Below are 20876 nucleotides of genomic sequence, written 5' to 3'. Positions count from 1 at the left end.
ACGCATGTTCCGTATATTTGAGTCGGCACACAGCGGCGTTGCTGTCACGTTTGGGTTCCCAGTTCCCCCTCCCCCTTTGCAGAATAGCAGGCTAGAGCGCGCTAGATCAGGCCGACCTCTCTGCCGTCTTTTAAATAAATTATCTCTATCTATCTATCTATCTATCTATCTATCTATCTATCTATCTATCTATCTATCTATCTATCTATCTATCTATCTATCTATCTATCTATCTATCTATCTATCTATCTATCTATCTATCCCAGTCCACCACCGGCTACAGTTCTTAAACTTGAAAATCACTGCAGGGTTCAAACACACATGCTGGTTGTACAAGACACGCAGCGGGAAAGCTACCTTGCCATATGATTCCAACCACACTAAACTTATCAAGAGAGGTAGTGCTAAATCTTGCGTGATGCTGGCAATCGAAAAATCCGGCCAGCACATAACAGGCCAGAGCCTCGAGCTGCTAAGTAGAGCGCCTGGGAAGGAGCGGATTTCCGATGCAGTGTTAGAGGCGAAAAGTTGCCGGTAGGTGATAAATTCCCCTAGGAAAGTGAAGGAAAAGAGCCAGCAACCAGCAGCTGTTTTTGCCTTACTTACCCACAGCAGCACATAGATTGAAAAAAGTGGCCTCCTGGTATCATGCGCAGGTAGTGTTCTCGGCACCTATGATGATGATAGGCTTGTGAAAAAAAAAGTGAGCGTAGAGAACAATGAGGGAGGGAGACGTACGAGTAGCGGAATGTGGTGTTTAAACATGTAGAGAAATTTGGTGAGTGCAAGGTAGGAGCGGTATATATGGATCCGTCTGTCTTGTGGAGCATTCTACATGGGACAGACTGGCAGGTGCCTTACAAAAGGCTCCAAGAGCGCAACAACGTGTCCAGTAGAGCTGCAATAGAAGGGAATATTGCTCTCCACTGCTCTAGGCGCAAATATATTCCGAAGTTCTATGACACAACAGTATTGGAAAGCATCAAAGACAGGCTAAGAAGAACAATTACGGTACTTGACGGCACTTGCGTAAGTTGACCGTTGATCGCGCTCACAGACAGCCAGTTTTTTCTGGGCAGCCAGAGATGGAATACACCCGCCGTGGTGGCGTAGTGGCTAAGGCCTTGCGCTACTATAAGCCCGAGTGCGCGGGATCTAATCCCGGCCGCGGAGGCCGCATTTCGATGTGGGTGAAATGCAAAAATGCCCGTGTACCAGTGCACTGGGTTCACGGTAAAGAACCCCAGATTGTCCAAATTAATCCGGAGTGTTCCTTCACTACGGCGTGCTTCATAATCGAATCGAGGTTTTGACAAGTGAAACCTGAGATTTTAATTTCATTAATTTAAGAGACGAAATGAGGAGCATGTGCACATCTAAGAATTTGGGCATAGGATGGGTACTAATAGATAAGATGCAAGTCTCAAGCGCAGTTTGCGCATCACTCTTTGTGCATAGGCATGGCTGCCCACAACGCCTCCCCCCCCCCCCCCCCCCTGTATGTTCTAATAAACAGTTGATGCGCGTCGTCTGTGCTGTTTTCGTCCCTGTGCATGGTCAACTTTGCAGCGCTCCTTTATAAGTACAAGTAGGAACGGATATTACAAGGTAAGGAATTCCATATTTCAATGGTACGTGCAAAAAAGCTAACTTTGAACCTACATAAACACACACACAAACACACACACACACACACACAAACACACACACACACAAACACAAACACAAACACAAACACACACACACACACACACACACACACACACACATACACACACACACACACATACACATACACATACACACACACATACACACACACATACACACACATACATACATACATACATACATACATACATACATACATACATACATACATACATACACACACATACATACATACATACATACATACATACATACATACATACATACATACATACATACATACATACATACATACATACATACATACATACATACATACATACATACATACATACATACATACGCGGAGCGCGTACGCACAGACATGCTCACTTGCCGACAAAGTATCCAGCCGTAATCGTCACGCAATTGCGATGTATATAGCCGGGTTTGATGCGTGCGTCTGGATCAGCGACAGTTTCACATTCACGACAACGCCTCACTTCATTTGACTTTGATTTTGTTTTCACTGTCAACGTCTCGAAGATTTTCTTTTCTTCTTTTTTGCCCCAAATGGTCGAGGAGTGGAGAGCTCGCCCTACCCAGATCGAAGAACAGCAGTAACTGTACATCGTGTCAACGACGTCGGCTCCCTCCGCATCATTTTTTCTCGATCAGAATGTCATTAATCAGTGAATGCGGACAACGGCACGTGGCACTCTAGAGAATGATGCGGAAACTAGTCATTTGTGAGAAAAAGTAATTTATGACCAGTTTTGTGCTCTTGGTAAGATTTTTAAAAGTGAGCGAAACCACTGCAATTGTTGCGTTAGCTGCCGAGCTAAAGTTATCGTGAACGCTGCAAACGATAACTTCCCTGCCAAGTTAACTCGATAAGTATAAAGTGGACTCAATCTCAGCTCAAAATGCGCATCAGAACGGAAACAAACTCGCTGAAAAATAAAACAAGGTCCTGATATATTAGGTATTTATTTGTGCGGCCCACTTTTATGAGATGATCGCCTTACGCATATGTTCACGGAGGCAGTTAATGGACATTCCAGGTGACTGCACATTTGCCATTTACACGAAAGATAAAACTGCCATCCACTCGACTGTAGCACGTACCCACAAAGGAAAGGAAAAGTATTCCGCAAGGAGTGGTGCAATGATCGTAGGAAGTTTGTGAACGAAACTTCGTAAATAGCCTAATTGTGTACGTGCGTGTTTATGGGTTAATGCGCTGTTTACCTGTTGGTGCGATCACTGTGTAAAACATAATTATCGCCCAACAACTAGATCTCACTGATAACATCTCCACATTTTCCTGAAAATCTAAGTTCCCCTGTACCCCTTTCGCTCTCATATAAAGTTTTACAAACCACTGAAAGTTCACCCCCTAATAACACTTGCGGAACAACGATCGGTTAGCTCTGAAAAAAAAAAAAAAAAAACAAGGGGGGGGGGGGGGGGGGAATCATAGTCAGTTGGCGGCAGAATGCTTTGAGCAGTTAACAGCACGGAATCACGTGTTGACGAGGTTGTTTGAAGAGGCCAATTATGCGTGCTCCCCAAATCCTTGTCGACTCACAACAGGAACGAGAATACGGAAAGTTGTCCCCGAACCGTGCCTTTAGTCAGCTCAAAGGGCGCGGGATCACAAATAATGAACACATGCCATAGACTGAGTGCGATAGCACACGCCAAACACAGAGAGAATGGCCGTTTCTTTTGCATCGGTACATCTGTGTCTGGTTTCTTATTCAAATGAAAACAGGAGATTTAAATGGTGACGGCTACGGCCTTTCACGTATTAATAATAATAATAATAATAATAATAATAATAATAATAATAATAATAATAATAATAATAATAATAATAATAATAATAATAATAATAATAATAATGAATTATTGAATCAATATAAGCATCACAGGTTCAGAAAATCTAGAGTGGAGTTAGGCTATAGATGGAAATGAAGTATGGATATAGTCCTAGACACATTGGAGCATACATGAGGAAGGGGAACCGAGGAGCCTGTTTGTTGTTAGTCACAATCATATAAAACCAACAGAAAATAAAAGCTAGACAATCATGGGAAAATTCACTTGTTTTGCTTTTTGATTCGAACGTAGAACTGACAACGTAAATGAAAATGCAAGAAGACGAAAAAACAACGCAGCAAGATTTTTGTTTTTTATTTTATTTTCTATTAATTTTTATATCATTTCTACATTACAATTAAAAAAAAGTAATTTACCCTATACTTCCCTTGGTCTCATTTTCTATTGGCTTCATATGACGGTGGAACATACAGACATTGTTGCCAAAAATATTTGGAAGCATGTCGCTAAAGTCAGACAGAAACGTCGCTAAATTTAAGCTTAACACTGTTGCAAATTTGCTGGATATATAGAAAAGACGAAAGGCAGGGTGGTTAACCAGACGCAAATCGTGTTTGCTACCCGTCACTGGGGGAAAGGGTTATAGGTGTGAAAAGAGAGAGGAGATAGAGCACATTTGAAGATTTGCACAGAGTCTACAAGCGGTTGCCAAGATCTGTCGACTTGAGGTACCGCAACAACGCTTTTGTGGCTTTTTGTCCAACCAACGCGGCCATGGTCCAACGATCTTCATTTCCGGAAATGGTCTAGAATCCAGCCGGTTCAATATTGTCCGGAGAACTTCACGGTCGACATCATACTGGGTACAGAGACATAAGACGTGTCCAATCGTTTCTCTGCTTCCACAAGAGTCGCACATGGGCATATCCCCGCTTCCAATTCGGAACAAGTAGGCCTTTGTAAATGCCATCCCTAGCCAGAGACGGCACAAAGCTATCACCTCAGAGCGGGAAACTTTTGATGGCACTTGCAGCTTTAAGGATGGGTCAAGTCTGTGAAGATGACACTTTGGGAAGATTGGCATACGACCAATATTTGTGTGTCATAGTTTTATCCACGATATGAAGCTTTCTTTTAGAGTCGGTCCCGGATAAGGGGATTCCAGATGGGCAGACCGGGTGGCTTCGCAATTAACAGCAATGCTGGTATGTCCAGGTAGCCACTGAAATATAACTTCATGCCCTTTAGTGATAGCTTTTTGGTGGTCTTCTCTAATCTCATAAGCCAGCTGCGCATGAGTCCTGTGATTGCAGACTCTGAAGTGCTGCCTTAGAATCGCAAAAGATTCTGAGGTGTCTCCTGCAGGGGTTATTTTACAGCAGCACGCAGGACAGCAAGCTCTGCCACCGTTGATGTTGACATTTGTGACAGTTTGAATTTGATTGTAGTTTTCATAGCCGGAATGACAACGGCACCTGAAGAGCTGGTAGGTAATACCGAACCATAAGTATAGATGTGTATTCGGTTCCCGTATGTCTCATTCATTAATAGCAGCGTCATCTCTTTCAGAGCTATTGTTGGGTGATTGGCCTTCTTTACACCCGGAATACTTAGGCGCACCTGAGGCTGTTGGAAACACCACAAGGAGAAGGAACGCCTTGCTGCTGGGGTGTATTCCGATGGAATACAATCTGGGTTGGTGATGATAACTTCAGAAAACGTGGCACGAGGTCTCTGCGAAGTGATGATCGGGGACGCGGGAAAGATGGCGAATATGCGCCCCGAGACACACCACTGCAACGTATGTTTGGATCGCATGATCTTTGGCACGGACGATTGTTGCAGGTGTTGAGGCGCAGCGAGGAAGTCCTAAACAGGTGCGCAATGCTTGGCCCTGTAAGCTCTCCAATGAGCGAACATTTCACTTGCACGTGTTGGACAACACTGGAAGGCTGTAGCGTCGATATCCTAGAAATATAGTTATGTACAATTGAAGCCTGAAAAGGCCCATCAATTTTGGGTGTAATAATCGATCGAAATCTTTCCTACAGCGATCATTGCACGTATCTGAAGTAAAAACTATCGTCGATTGCCCAGGTACTAAGATTCATGTAAGGGAAAACGTGTGGCGCAAATCTGCTAAAGTTGTCGCTAAAACTTTTTGGCAAACTATCACTACAACATCACTCTATCATTAAAGATCCCTATAACATAAGCTAACGTGGTGTAAATCATTTATCGAAACTTTTACGTTTGTCTAGGGTCCGTGTGAGGAATAAAGAATAAATTTACCAGGTGTGTGTAGTGGGCTTTTAGTGTGCTTATATACTTACCTAACAACGTACGGGCGATGACAGCTGAAATTGGACATTTACCTTCACATTGTGAAGTTACAAATGCAGCACTAATCAAAAGGACACGAGTAATATGATCTTCCTATCATCCAAACGCACAAGGTCCACATCATCCCTGCAAATTTTCAGCAAATTTTCGCTGTTAAAAGAAGATTGTGCGACACGCGCTTGATCGCATGTCAACACGCCGATGGCCCTTACGTGACCTTTATGCAGATCAAATGTTACGCCCCGCCCCTTGGTCTATCTGAAAGCTCCATGCCGTATTTATTTGTCCAATTGCAATGAGATTCGCGTGAAAAACCCAGCCGCTCAAACATTTGTGCGCCTTTCTACAGTCCATTTTTCTTAATATTCACCAGCCGGCGTTTTAGACCTCAACCTGTAATTTCGTGCAATTGTGCTTGGTAAATTTATTTGCTGCAACTCGTGATAATGTCCACCAATCGAACGTATTTATTTAAAGTGTCGAATCCGGATCGCTAAGACCCATTCAAGTTTGTTTCGTAAAGCATTAAAAAATGCAAAAAGAAACACGCGTTTTGTGAGCATACTGTGGATCCTGTAAAGGCCACCGCATTGAGACGCACAATGTGAAGACCACGAATGTGAACGCAACCGTTCACATTTGTAAATGTCTCACACAGTCACTAAAATGTCACCACTTGTTCTGTCGTGCCGTTCGAAAAAGTCGCCGGTCAATAAATAGTAAAACTTGTCACTAAACAGGCAAAAAAGTTGCTAAATCTAGCGACCAAATGGCTGAAACGTAGACACTGCACACAGATGCAGAAGACGTCTTCCTTGCATTGCAAAGCGACATTTTTTTTTTTTCGAGAGGCGTTATGTTGTCACGTATATTGTCACAAAGAAAACGCATAACGAATAATACTATATGGGCTTCAACGTACCAATCCTATCTAACTATGTGAGACGCATAAGAAGCGAGAAGAGAGCCGAGTCAAACGAATATATAACCGGAAGCGCAACATGGACGTAGGAAAAGTCGGGTGATTCTGGTAATACGAAAGCAAGAAAGCCGGAGCAAATTGAAAAGTCGTGACACACAAAAATCAAGGTAACGCTTTGTTAAGACCCTCATTACGGCTTATCGTCGCCTCGAAGCGGAGTAATTAAGCCGAGTTCCGAGCGGGACTTAATAACAATCCTGGGCCCAGCGCAGCTAGCGCGCTGTGCGTCGCACTAAACACGACTATTATAGTGTCGTCGATCCGATCGAAAGCGGTCGTCGAGCTCGTTCACGGTTAACAGCGTTCCCCCAGGGTTCCAATAGGAATTTTTAATTCTCGAATACCAGCCGCGGCACGCTCGTCCATTCACTTGTGCAGTGCTTTTTTTCTTACAATAAGCTCTTTTTCCTGAAGCTTGTAGGTTATTTTTTTTTCTCTCACCCTGCAAGTTGTTTTTATGAGTGATTTTTGTTGTCCAGCCCTTCTGCTTTTTTCTCGCTCCCCTCGTTCTGACGCCCATCGGAAGACTACGTACCTCTGTGTATATAGGTTTAACAGGAATTGAATGCCATTTAGTCGGAACATTTGATTTCGGTAGCAATTATACGGAAACTCGAAGCGCCGTCGCCGTGCTGTCCTGGTAGTGACGGTGCAAGCGTGACTGGCGAGTAGAGGGTTTTAAAATCTCCATAGACGTGAGAGCTGCTGCCATTTGTTCGTTTGCATTCTGCTTAAATGATTTTAGCCCTAAGCAATGCTTAAGCCTGGAGAGATGAGCAGTACGTTTGCCTGCTACAACGACGCAGTCAGTTGGATGCCCCCTCACGCGCCGCTCAAACGGAGTCAGGACAGCGTTCCGCCTTCCTCTGCCGGCACGTTCGTTGTGTGCACAAACAGCGTTCTTGGTGTTCAGCTGCGTGCATACTAGAGCACTGCACAGGCCGATGTTTTCAGCCCGGGCCCGGCACGGGCCCGTTTTTACGTTGGGCTGCCCGCCCGAGCCCGACCAAAAGTTTTATGGCGAGACCCGGGCCCGGCCCGGGCCCGGAGATAATATGCGTTACCCGCCCGGCCCGGCCCGCCACCCTTTTATCTTAGGACCGAGCCCGGCCCGAGCCCGGCTCGAAACCTGCCCGATCCCGGCCCGAGACCGAAAAAAAAAACATGTTTTTCAGACTCGAGACGCGCGAGGATAACTCGCTGCACTTTACATGCACACCACCAGAAAGTCCGAGCCCGGCCCAGGCCCGGGTTGAAGAGCACATGCCGTGCCCGAGCCCGGCCCGAGCCCGTGAAAAAAATTGCTCTAGCCGGCCCGGCCCGGGCTTTCGCTTAAGCCCGAGCCCGTGCAGTACTCTAGTGCATACCGCATAGTGGTGCATGGAGTGACCTGAGCGGAAAAGGACGGTACACGTCACAAGCTACAAACGCTGATGGTTTTAATGCTAAGGCATTATTATATGCCACTGCGAAAATCCGTCGGCCCGACCATATAAGATGGTACCAAAAATGGCCCAAGCCGCAAAGAGTAACGGCACGTCAAAAAAGTTTACTCCATCTCCCGCTAAACGGAACCATGTGTGGACGCGAAGCAGCGAGGAGATGGTTAGCTTGAGCAGGAGATGGTTTCGCGGCAGCGGCCCGAGCGCTCATCGCGGCGCTGCACAGGAGAGAGAATGAGGCGCGCGCGCTCCGTCATTTTCATACCGCGGAACTACCATGGCGCCCCCAGCGGAGTATACAGCTGTCGCACCACCTGTCGAGCGCTCCGCTCCGGATTCCTAGAGGAGAGAAAGGGGGGAGCGTAGGAGATGAGAGAGGCGGGGGGGACGCGCATGCGCTGTGGGAGTGTGGGACGCGGGCGCCGCTCCGTACAGGATTCCTATAGGAGAGAAAGGAAGGGGGGCGTATGAAAGTAGAGAGAGGGGGAGGGGACGCGCATGCGCTGTGGGGGTGTGGGACGCGGGACAACACACAGGGCCGCCGGCAAGACATGCTTCGCATTTTTAAAAAATGCTTGGATTGACGTCAATTTTCTCAGGGAGGATCCTGTAAACACAGTAAATTAATGGCTCTGAAACGAAAATTTGACACATTTCGGTCTGGGTGGGAATCAAACCCGGGCCACCGGGGTGCAAGACGAACACGCATCCCCGACACCACGGCGGCTCCACGGTTCTGGCTCACTAAAGGTGTACCTACTGCGTGCGTGATTGCACACGTCACGTCGCAGCCATGTGGCTGACTGAAGGTTGGCCTAGTGCGTATGCCATTGGGCACGTGACGGCGCAGACAATGGGGACGAGGTGGCGCCACGTCATGACTGTATAAAATGAGCGCGTTCGTGACGTTCCGAGGTCTACAAATGGTATAATGCTTTGGCATTCCAAACGTAGGCAGTCTTAAGTGCTCCTGCAGAATGTCTTTTAAATGCGAATGCATTTCTTAGTCGGGGCATGTCAGGCGTCTGTCGGTGTCCGCGCGCCGGCAGGTGTTATCTCTCCGCTCTCACTCCCTCTCCCATAGCAACAGCTGCGGGCGCGCGCGCTTATCCTCGCCCCTAGCAACCGGAGCAGGTGTCGCGGGCGGAGTAGCGGAGAGTGAGTGGAGAGGAGGAGCGCGCTCGGGCGTGTGAGGGCGCTCGCATCGCGGGAACTCGGCGGAGCTCCCGCGTGTGTGGAGAGAGTGTAGGAGAGGGTAGGTGCAGTGCTTCGCCGCTCCTTCTCTCGCCGTTCGCTCTCTCTCCTCCCTGCGCCCCACTCTCCCGTTCGAAGCGGCAAGGACGGCGAATACTGCGGCGTTAATCTCGTTGCTAACGTGTATGGGAACCTCATATCGCATGCCGTTGCCACCTCGCCCGTTCGAGACACGTCTTCGTACAAAGACTTTTACACCCTTGCCTACACCGGAGACGGAGTCTTTGTGGTGACCGTGTACCTCGCGCCCAACATCGCTCGTGACGCCGTTGCCGCACAACTGGACGCGGCTATGGAAAGTGTGTGTGTGCGCTCCAAAGTATCTGACCCCGTCGTCTTGGTTGGTGACTTTAACGTGGACGTGAGAAAGAAGAGCGGCGAGTGGTTGGTGGAGTACATGCGGACAAAGTACTCTATGCAGTGTGCCTCCACCGAGTCCGACAAGTGTCCGACTACCATTCACGGAAGTTGCATTGATCTCGCCTTTACCCGAAACTTTGACGTGCGCATGCTTCTCAAAGACCCTTTGACTGTACACTTTAGCGACCACAAGGCTGTGATTATGGCCGTCAGGTACAATGACAACACAAACAGGTGCTGATGAATGTGTAAATAAATGGTTACGGTACAAATCCTCGTCTCGTCATTAATTTACGCCATTAAAATTACTACGCCGTGTACTCTCGGCGCAAGAAATGCATTCGCATTTCCTCACGATTCCCTTCGGGGAGGTGGGGGCAATTTTTTCCTTCTGTCTCATCTCGTGCACCATTTAGGTGCGACGCCTGCAAGGCCGGTGGCAGCGCTTCTCATCGCGCAAGCGTTGTGAGACGCCTGATAGCGTGCGGTATTATTGACGTAGCCATTCGGTCAGCTAGCACATTACCCTCAATGCTTCTATGGCCAGGCACCCAGCATATAATGATATGCTGGTTAGATACATACGCTCTACACAGTACGGAATAGAGCTCAATAAGTATAGGATTTTTCTGTTTACAGGGTGACTTTAAAGCGTTTACGACACTTAGAGAGTCTGTAAATATGATTGATTTTTGAAGTTTTGATTTCCTTATATGCCTCACAGCTGACAATAGTGCACAGGCCTCAGCCGTAAAGATACTTGCTTCCGGGTGGAGTACACCGGATTCCGAGAACGATGGGCCGACGGCTGCATACGACACCCCGTCACGTGACTTAGAAGCGTCTGTATAAAACTCTGTGCATGTGTACTTGGACTGGAGTTCAAGGAAATGCATTTTGATATGTGCCTCTGGTGCGTGCTTAGTGACCTCTACGAATGATGTGTCACACTCTATGAGCTGCCACTGCCACGGCGGTAACAGTTTCGCTGGAGCCATAAGACGGTGTTCAAGCAACGGAACACCCATTTCCTCACTAAGATTCCTCACACGCAAAGAGAACGGTTTTCTCGATGCCGGTCGATTTTGGAAGAGTGTGGCAGTGGTCATGTCGTTTATGGATGAATAAGAGGGATGTTCAATGTTCGCGTGTACTCTAATAAAGTATATAAAACTACTATATGAACGCTGCAGATGAAGTGACCACTGATTTGACTCTACGTAGAGGCTCTGGATTGGACTTGTTCGGAAAGCACCGCTCGCGAGGCGGATGCTCAGATGGTGAACGGGGTCTAGAATTTTTAATGCACTTGGCGTTGTGGAATTATAAATTATAGCTCCGTAATCAAGGCGTGAACGGCCAAGACTGTTGTACAAGTTCAGGAGGCATTTTCGGTCACTACCCCATGTTGCGCGCGACAAAATTTTTAAAAGGTTCATAGTCTTCAGACACCTTGCCTTCAAATATTTAAGATGGGGGATGAAGGTAAGCTTCGAGTCTAGAGTTATTCCCAGGAATTTATGTTCACTGCTCACGGATAGTTCCTCTTGATTAATCGTGAGATTTGGCACTGGTGTCATGCCTCTTTTGTTTGAGAAAAGTATGCATGTACTTTTCTTTGCATTTATTTTAAATCCATTTACATCAGCCCATTTAGACAGTTTGTTTAATCCAAGCTGTACCTGTCGTTCGCAGATAGCAATGTTGCATGATTTGAAACCTATCTGTACATCATCGACATACACAGAATAAAACATGCTGCGTTGAATAACTGTATACAGGGAGTTCATTTTTACAATAAAGAGTGTGCAACTAAGCACACCCCCTTGTGACACGCCAGCCTCCTGGGTGAATGTTCTAGATAAAACATTGCCCACTCTTACGCGAAACGTCCGGTTAGACAAGTAGTTTTCGACTGTGTTTAACATATTTCCACGGACCCCCATCACGGAAAGATCTCGCAGAATCCCGAAGCGCCATGTCGTGTCGTACGCTTTCTCTAGATCTAGAAAGACCGAAAGTAAAAACTGCTTATGTATAAACGCATCTCTGATGTTTGCCTCGATGCGAACAAGGTGGTCTATTGTTGACCTACCTTCTCGGAAGCCACACTGGAAGGGGTCTAGTATTTTGTCATTTTCTAGGAAACAGATTAAGCGCCGGTTTATCATTTTTCCATACAACTTGCACAGGCAGCTTGTTAGCGCTATTGTCCTGTACCTGCTAGCTAAAGACGGGTCCTTGCCTTGTTTAAGAATCGGGATGACTATGGCTTCTTTCCATAAGGAAGGAATATATCCAGCCGCCCACGTGGCATTAAAGAGAGAGAGGAGTGTTGTCAGTGTTTCGGGGTGCAAGTACCTAATCATTTCGTAGATGATACGGTCGCCACCAGGCGCCGAGTTGTTGCAACAAGCAAGAGATGCTTTAAGTTCGGCTAAGCTGAATGGTCGGTTGTAAGCCTCATTTGATGAACCTTTGCGATTAAGGGGCTGCCGCTCTTCGCGTTCTTTGAACTTCAGGAAAGATTGTGTATAGTGCGATTCACTCGATACATATTCGAAGTGTTTGCCTAGACTATCCGCCTGGTCTTCCAGGCTATCACCTTGGCTATTTACTAAGGGTAGGGGATGTGACTCCCGACCTATTAATTTATTTACCCTATTCCAGACTTTCGTTTCATCGGTGTACGAATTTATGCTGGAGATGTACTTTTCCCAGCTCTCTCTTTTAGCACGTCTGCGCGTTCTCCTGCCCTGCGATTTCGCTTGTTTAAAATTAATCAAGTTTTCGGCTGTTGGGGAGTTGCGAAACAATCCCCAGGCCTTGTTTTGCTTTTTTACGTGCTTTTTGGCATTCCTCATTCCACCAATGCAGGCGACGCTTATTAGCTAGTCCATTAGTTTGTTGTATGCACCTTTCTGCAGCGTCAGTGATAAAACCTGTTATATACGCCACAGCATCGTCTATGTTAAGAGAGGCAATGTCATCCCGGCCTAAATATGTTATTTCTTTAAGAAGTTGCCAGTTAGCAGAGTCAACCTTTCATCGGGGAACATGTGGCGAGCATCCATCTTGTTTTGTTAAGCTTAGCATAATTGGAAAGTTGTCGCTCCCAAAGGGGTTCTTCAGAACGGACCACTGCAGGTACGAAATTAGTGTACTCGACACGATACTCAAATCTATGGAGGAGTATGAATTATGCGCCACGCTGTAGTACGTTGGCTCTTTCTTATTAAGTATGCTCCTGAGGAAAAAAGAAGGTTTTCAATTAGGCGACCTCTTCCATCACAACGCGAGTCTCCCCACAAGGTGTTATGTGCGTTGAAATCTCCGAGAACTATGTATGGCTCCGGAAGTTCATTTATGTAGTTTTGAAATTCGGTTTTACGTAGTTGATAGTTGGGAGGGATGTATATAGAGCTGATAGTGATCAGCTTGTCAAACAACACCCCTCGGACAGCAACTGCTTCTAGGGGCGTACGAAGTTTTAATTCCCGGCAGGCAATACCTCTATCAACTACAATAGCCACACCACCGGAAGACACGACTGTGTCATCGCGGTCTTTACGAAAAATGGCGTATTGCCGGAGAAAGTTTGATTGTGTAGATTTAAGGTGTGTCTCTTGAACACACAGCACCTTAGGATTAAACCTGTGTAGGATTTCTTTGACGTCATCGAGGTTGTGTAGGAGTCCTCTGACGTTCCATTGTATTATTTGTGTATTCATGTTGGAAGTGTTTTTTTGTGCTGTGTGTTTAAAAGAGACTAATTTAACTTACAGAGCCCTTGTCGGGCCCTGTGATGCGGGCTTTTTCTTTTTTGGAGCGATCACGAGATTCTCGCGGCTCCTTTGGCGCTTGCGGCGCTGTCTGGCAGGTTGTTGTGTCCATCGCCTCTTGCGAGGCGCTGAACACGCGTTCTTGCGAGCGGTTGGTTTGACGGGAAGGCCTCGTTTCGAGGGACGAGGCCCTTGAGGCCACCAGCCCGGAGCTCCTTCTTGTGAGTTGGCGGAGCAGCGCGAGCTGCAGGCGTCACTGGGGATGGCGTCACTCCCGGCTCACTGTGTGTGGGCTGGACAACCGCCGGAAGCCGTTGCGACGCTGCCCCCTGACGCGCCACTTCGGCAAAGGTTTTCTTTGGCAGGTAGGATACCCGCCTGCGTGCCTCCTTGAACTTTAGATTTTCCTTTACTTCAATTACAATTTCTTTTTCTTTTTTCCTGGATGGGCACGACCGCGAGTATGTGGCGTGCTCCCCATCACAGTTCACACAGTGGAGAGAGTTTTCGCATGATTCAGAGAGATGCTCAGTTGCACTGCATTTCGCACAAGTCTGACGGCCTCGGCAGTTCTGCGAACCGTGGCCGAATCTTTGGCATTTGAAGCATCGAAGAGGGTTTGGCACGTATGGCCTGACGCGTAATTTAATGTATCCGGCTTCAATGGTCTCGGGTAGAACACTAGAACCAAAAGTAAGAATTATATGTTTTGTCTTTAGCTCCTTACCATCGCGCCTCATCTTGATTAGTTTTACAGTCAAAACATTTTGTTCTTTGAATCCTTCCAAAAGTTCATCTTCGGTGAGCTCCAACAGGTCGTCATCAGAAATAACACCGCGGGTGGTGTTCATGGTGCGGTGCGGGGTCACAGTCACAGGAAAGTCTCCAAACGACACTAGATTCTGTAGTTTATCATGCTGTTTCTTATCACGGAGTTCCAGGAGGAGGTCACCGCTGGCCATCCTCGTCGCCTTGTAACCTGGTCCTATAGTCTCTGTCAGAGTCTTTGCAACGATAAAAGGTGAGATCACTCTCACGGCCTTTTCAGTTTTCTCACTGTGTACCACGTGGTAGCGTGGAAAGTTCTCAACTTGGCCAAAAAATTTAAAAACTTCTTCGGTGCGCCCCCTCTTTTGGGGGCGATCAGAAAGCGCGGGAAAAGAACTAGCCATGCAAATATTGATGTTTCGGCAGAAACGCCAGCCACCCACCATGGAGTCCTACTAGGGGACGCTGCAGTGCCTGTAGACATAGGCCCTGCAGACGCCAGCTGTACGTCACCACTATAACCGAATATGAAATAACCTAGGCAGGCTACTCACACAGGGTTAACCCTCGCTGCCAAGAAGATCGGAAGGAATATAGAAGAGAGGAGAAGACAGGAAAGATTAAAAGTAAGAGAGAAATACGAAGGTTGGAGAGGAGGATAGGAAAAGGCAACTACCGATTTCTCCCGGATGGGTCAGTCCGGGAGTGCCGTCTACGTGAAGCCGAGGCCAAAGGGGTGTGTTGCCTCCGCCGAGGGGCCATAAAGGTCCAAGCACTCAGCATCGGCTCAACCCCCAGGATCCCCTTTTCCCCGGACACGGCTAAGCCACGCACGGTTAAACGTGTGAGGGTGCAACCCTCGTGTGCTCGGGTACGTGGTGGCGCAACTCACCAAACGCCTGCTTGCGCAGACGCCCCTGCGGGGCCGCCTCTCCGAGTGGACCAGCTCATGAACTATAATTGTGCTGTCTGCCACAGGCAACCTTTAAAAAAATTTTGAAGTGTTTGCTAAAAAACCCTGTATTTTTAGCCACACCACAAACAAACAAACAGCAGCATCTCTCGTGTCTATGGAGACTTTCTATCCCTCAACTGGCGAGCCGAGCTTGCTGCGTAAATACCAGGCCTCGAGCCGAATCCGGCAACATTGATGCCTTCAGGTAGCATATGTGGGTTTATTGACCAGTTGCCATCACCCAATAAGATCACGTGCTCATGACGCCTGCGGCAGAAAGGATGTTCCACATCCGCCGCCATGGTTTCTGAGTGGTGGCACTGGCTAACACTCCCAGGGTCAGTTCTAGGCGTAAAACATAAATACCACAGAAAGTGGATGGGAAAACGGCGCCGTGGTAGCTCAATGGTAAGAGCATCGCACGCGTAATGTGAAGACGTGGGATGGTTCCCCACCTGCGGACAGTTGTTTTTTCATCCATTTTCATTTCTAATAACTTATCGTTTCTTTAATTCAATCAGTAAGTACAAGTAATTCCCCCTATGCTGTCCTTGGTGTCATTGTTTGTGGGCTTCTTAAGATATATATATATATATATATATATATATATATATATCATGGATCCGGGACCTCCAAATAACGCAGTTCTCTCGCATTCGCTGCTACATCGTCCCTGAATTTTTTTTCTGTGTTTATTAGCTTGTTCTTCAGCGTCTCTCGACCCCAGTGCCGCGATGGCAACTGTTATATGTGTGACATGGACGACACAGCGAAAACTAATTGTACGCAAAGGCTCTGTGCGCGAAACACACGCTCAAGTAGAATGAGAAGGATAACAGAGACGCCGGCTACCAAGTGAAAGGTCGCTCCGTGGCGAATAAACAAGAAACGCACAAAGCACAGTTCTGTGAGTTTCCATGCTAAACTTCCAGTTATTCCAACCGGCGAAAATTCTGTGAAAGTGGGGTGAAAATCGTGCAAGATTCCATATTGCGTGTCATAAGGGTTTATTGAACGCAACGGCGTCAAGTGCTCCTTTATCACCACTTCGCAGTCCCGAGAGAGTATCACAGCCACTCTGTTGATTCAATTAAACCTGCTTCTCTTCCACTAGCACGTACTTTCTTGGCTGGCTCTCTCAAGTATATTCTTACCCGCTCACGGTACGCCCCCTAGCGTCATCCACACATTCTCAACTGACTTTATTACGCGTGGCGAACATGCACAACTTATCAAGTGCCTTGTCATGGCGTTTCGAAACGTTTGTCTTCATAAGCCTGGTGAGGTCGCTTTCTTTGTCTTTGCTTATTGTTTGCTTTAATTTTCTAGTATAGACATTTCCTGTGGGTTTTTGATTGTCTTGTGTGCTTTCGCACGTGCGTTCATCGTGTCGCGTGGAATAATGAAAAAAAAATGCAGAGAGAGAGAAAGAGAGCAAGAGAGATTCTAGAGAGGAAGAGCCCGACAAATCGCACAGAAATGGCGCGCTTGGCTGTACGCTCTCTTAAACAGTCTAGTAAAGCTTGATGCATAGATTAATACACAGCTGCTCCAGAATTGGTGAATTCCACCCATGTTTATATCAACGACATTTTAACACTGAAGCATCGTTAATGAACGATATTACCCCAAAATGAAACCACAACACTTAAACATTCATAAAACGGTTGTAATTTGCCATTTAACAAAGCACAAAATTAAGACTGTAAGTTTAGCATTGAGGATGAACGGTGTAATTTAAAGTTGTACTTGGAAAGGAATACGCGGTTGGGCTGTCTTGAAATGAACTATTTCTTCTGTTTCTTTATTTAACATTAAATCATGGGGTTTTACGAGCCAAAACCAGTTCTGATTATGAGGCACGCCGTAGTGGGGGACTCCGGAAATTTGGACCACCTGGGGTTCTTAAACGTGCACCTAAATCTAAGTACACGGGTGTTTTCGCATTTCGCCCTCATAGAAATGCGGCCGCCGTGGCCGGCATTCGATCCCGCGACCCTCGTGCTCAGCAGCCCAACACCATAGCCACTGAGCAACCACGGCAGGTGTCTGGTTCTTTATTAGCTGCGAGATATAGAAAGTCCGCCCAGTGAAAGCGCACGCTATCCAAACATATTTGCTAAGAAAAGGAATAAAAAATGTAACGGTAATAAAATAACAAGAATCTGTCAAAGCGAGTCTATAACGAAATGGCAAATTACTAACGAAAGAAGGCCATGGACCACGCACAAAATAAGGAAAAATTAAAAAAAATGGTTTAAGTACTATGCTTCCTGCATAGCTAGCAAATAAGCAAACTGTTCTTGTTTCAGCAACACATAAAAGATGGAGAGCATGCGGATCTAGTTCCACGTTTAATCACTTCGCTGCGAAGAATAGAATCCGTGATTCCATATTTATCTTCACTTGGCACCCTGGCTCGACAATGTCAGAAAATAAAATATGATCTAGCACGTTCTAGGTGAAATGCGTATTGTGCCCATGAATTTGCTTCCCATATGGCAGCGGCAAAAAGGATAGTGTACTGAGGATCTTCATCCACCACCTGAGCACTTTGCCTCAGAAAAGAAATCAAAATCTTGAACATACGGTACATAATGTATAAGGTAGAAATAAGAATAGTTTTAGCCCCCCCCCCCCCCCCCAAAAAAAAAATGGTACCATTGCTGCTAGGTGACGCCTTATTTCTAGATGTGTTGTTGGTGTTTCCCGTTCATACAACATTCAACAACTCACCCTTCCCGTCTCTGATATCGACTAAGACGTTCTGGAAATGGCATGGAACGCGTGAAGGCTGAACCACGCAAGAAAGCTTGAGTATCTTCTTACGTTTACAAACACAACATAAACAGAAGGAAACAATAATGCTTTGGTGAAGCATTGCAGAGTTCCATATTCGAAGAGGTGCCATCTAGCACGCGCACGCACATAATATACCTGTTAGCGTTCTCGTACGATACACATACGTTTCATGGAAAAGATCAGCATGAATAAAAACGGAAAACAGCATAATGCGGCTTCAAGCTGGCGCCTGGTGCTTCCGTAGCGCGTTCTAGCGATATCCCTCGTCTGCACGGCTGTTCGCAGAGATTAGCTTTCGCTTTGTAGTAACGTTAAAAGCGAGAAACTTTCTATACAGCCGAGAAAAACTGCACAGGCGACGAGAAAAAAACATAACGGCGAGTCCGCGAACGAAGCATCACAAATTCCAGCTCAATCCAAACACTGTTCAGGAAAGAAAAGTCGTAAACTTACGGACTACTTTAGTTCCGAGATCAATGCAAACGAGGCAAGAAACCCGAATTGTGGGCGCGTCCTAAGCATCTGTCGCCAGCCCCGTACGTCAGCTCAAGCGCTTGCGTTTACATTACAGGCCTATTTCTCCCTTTCTTTTTTTTCACATTGCATAGAAAGCAATGCCAACGGCCCCTTTCCTTTTTATCCTCTTTCATTTTACCCACCCAAAAATGGATATTTTCGGCAACGTGTTCTTGAGTATATAGCATCACTGCGGTGCAGAGTTGCGTCTCCGAAACCCTAAATCACTCCCTAATGGGGCATGTGTTTACGTGATCCATGTGTATATCATAATTAACACCCAGCACCAGGAGTAGCATGCCAGGCAATCACCCAAGGGCTAAACATCTCCGGCATATCGTTAAAGCTTGTATCTCTGTCTATCTGCTTAAAGGGTTAACTGCAACCAAATCTAACTTCCATAAAATTGGCAATAAATGAGTAGTATATACTACAAAGGCAATCTTGGCGTAACTGCAGCAGAGTTGGTAATTGTCTTACTTCTTTTTAGCAGCCTTTGAACAGCACCTCAGCAGACGACGCATGCAGTTCGTGATTAGCTGATATGACGAAGTCCCAGTACGTCGCCTCCGAGACTCTTTCAGCGCGCGGCGCCTAGCCTCGGAAATCTAAGTGCACAAATATCTGGGCCACAAAAGCGTGGACACAGAATGGAGGAAGAGGTAAAAGAAAAAAAAAGTTGGCAACCAAGTACAGGGTAATAGAGAGAGAGAGAGAGGAGGAAGGATAGGCAGGGATGTTAAACAGACTTTGCCCAGTTTGCTATCCTACACGTGGGGCGGGGGATGGGGTGTGATAGAGAGACAAAGAGAAGACATGGGTCTTAATTGTACTTTCACAAAGCTATATATATATATATATATATATATATATATATATTAGATGGTAAAGGCAGGGAGGTTAACCGGAAGGTAGATATCCTGTTTGCTACCCTGCTCTGGGGAAGGGGTAAGGGGAGCCAGAGAGATAAAGAACAATGCACACACATAGAAAGAGAGGGAGATCAGAAGGAAAAAAGCACACACACACACACACACACATGAACACACACAAAGGAACTCAGGAGTGTCACAGTCGTTCAAGCAGGTCGCTTGTCCGGAGGAACCTCAGCAGCACCCTCATCGCCTTCTGGTGTGAAGACCGCGTCAGCCGACACTCTAAGATCGTCTGCTCAGAAAGCGGCAGGTCGTCGAGGCGCGTAAGTCCTGGATATTTTTTGTAAGCTTCACCTCAGTAATACCATAACTAGGGAAAAGCACGCTTTACAGTAAGTTATATCACGTCGACTGATGAACTAGGGAACAAAAGCCTCTAATAAATAACACCAACACTCTAAACATTTTTACACCTTTATGGGTGTATAAAGGGTGTTCGGTTGTCGAATGGCTAACACCTTCACGTTTAAGAGGTAAGATCAAATTGTTGGTACGAACCAATGATGACATCTTGTTTGCCGACTTTTTCTTGCAAGTAAAGACGTCAGCCGTGACAGGCGACATAAAAAGTGCATTAAATAAAGTTTCATATCTGTCCATGCAAATGAACATCATCGTCATCATCATGAAGGAGAGCCGCGCGTCCCGAGTCACGGGTCAATAAGATAAGCGGTAATGGTTGCGTATATTTACGTTTAGGCATCGAAAACGTCTACTCTTGCGAGCCTATCCTGAAGCATCCACATATATTTCAAGCACGAATGTTTTTCACGGAGGCACCTCCTTATTCACACTACCAGAAACTAGATTTTTACGGTGCTCAAATTTTATTCGCAGTTGGTCTTGACCATTTAGAATTGACCTTTAGGAGAAAGCGAGCTGAGGAAATGTCTGCTAGCAAGCAATTCTTGTCAATGACTACAAGCGCATGAAACGTTCTCTTTCTGTATGCGAGAAAAGGGTAAACTAAACGCATATCAGGAACCGTAACCACCATACAAATTATTTTCCGAACTCTTCTGTTTTTCGAGTGAGTAATTGCCTGCACAGCCCATTCAAATAGGCAAAACTCCTACCGTTTATACACGGCTAACATGACCGTCAGCACTAAAACGCAGTGCAAGAAAGCGAGGCGGCTGCTGACTTAATCAGACAAGCTCTTGTAGAACCAGAGGCTTGATAATTCGTTTCTGAAAAATATATCCTGTCCTTTTACGCGCTAGAACACCTATTTAATTATGA

This window comes from Dermacentor silvarum, chromosome 8 (genome assembly GCF_013339745.2).
Source record: "Dermacentor silvarum isolate Dsil-2018 chromosome 8, BIME_Dsil_1.4, whole genome shotgun sequence".
Taxonomy (NCBI): Eukaryota; Metazoa; Arthropoda; class Arachnida; order Ixodida; family Ixodidae; genus Dermacentor; species Dermacentor silvarum.
Note: the sequence above shows the minus strand (reverse complement) of the source record.